Genomic DNA, 1143 nt, shown 5'->3' with positions numbered 1-1143 from the left:
AAGAATTTTTACCTAAATTGATACATAATGATCAGACAGGTTTCATACGACAACGTCAGACACAAGATAATATACGAACGACACTACACGTCATGGATCATATACAAAAGAATAATATGGAAGCAATAGTGATAAGCATAGATGCTGAAAAAGCATTTGATTCAGTTAATTGGACTTTTCCCTACAGAGTTTTACACAGATTTGGATTACACGATACAATTATAAAAGCTATAAAGTCTCTATATGATAAACCCACAGCTAAGTCAATGGATACCTATCAAATTGTTTTACTCTAGAAAGGGGTTCAAGGCAGGGTTGTGCATGGTCACCATTACTTTTCGCACTATATTTGGAACCATTAGCTCAATATATCAGACAGAATGAGGTATATCAGTGGAATTAACATTAAAGGAACAGAACACAAACTTGCTTGCTATGCAGATGATATTCTGATATATTTAGGGCAGCCAACATATTCATTACCAAAATTGATGCAGTCACTTGAAACATATGGCCAATTATCAGGATATAAGGTTAATGTTGGTAAAACACGGTTACTTTCGTAAAACTATAGAGTACCAAAGGAAATTAAAAACAGATACCCCTTGATATGGCAAACCGAATCTTTTAAGTATCTCGGCATCAATATGCCAAAGGATCTCGCAAAACTATTTGAATGTAATTATTCACCTATATATAAAAAAATTAAGGAAGATATAGGAAGATGGAACTTAATTCCTTTCTTTAGTCTGAGTTCAAGAATTGAATCTATTAAAATGAATATTTTACCTAGATTATAATACCTATTTCAGACCTTACCAATAATGATTAACCAAAATCAATTTAATAAGTGGGAAAAGATGTTGTCAAGATATATATGGCAGGGTAAAAGACCCAGGGTTCGTTTTAAAACGTTACATATAGCTAAAGAAAAAGGGGACTGGGGATTACCCTCTTTAAGAGATTATTATTTTGCAGCACAGATGAGAACCATGATAAATTGGTGCAACCCATCCTATGAAGCTCAAGGGAAAAATATAGAGGAGAAACTTTGTTGCTGTGACGGGGTTGCTGTGACGGTAAGCGTACCTGACTCATTTCCGTTTCCTGTGCTTGTGTGTTGACAAGGCGTTGCTGCTCACT

This window comes from Etheostoma cragini, chromosome 11 (genome assembly GCF_013103735.1).
Source record: "Etheostoma cragini isolate CJK2018 chromosome 11, CSU_Ecrag_1.0, whole genome shotgun sequence".
Classification (NCBI taxonomy): domain Eukaryota; kingdom Metazoa; phylum Chordata; class Actinopteri; order Perciformes; family Percidae; genus Etheostoma; species Etheostoma cragini.
This window is presented reverse-complemented; position numbering follows the sequence as displayed.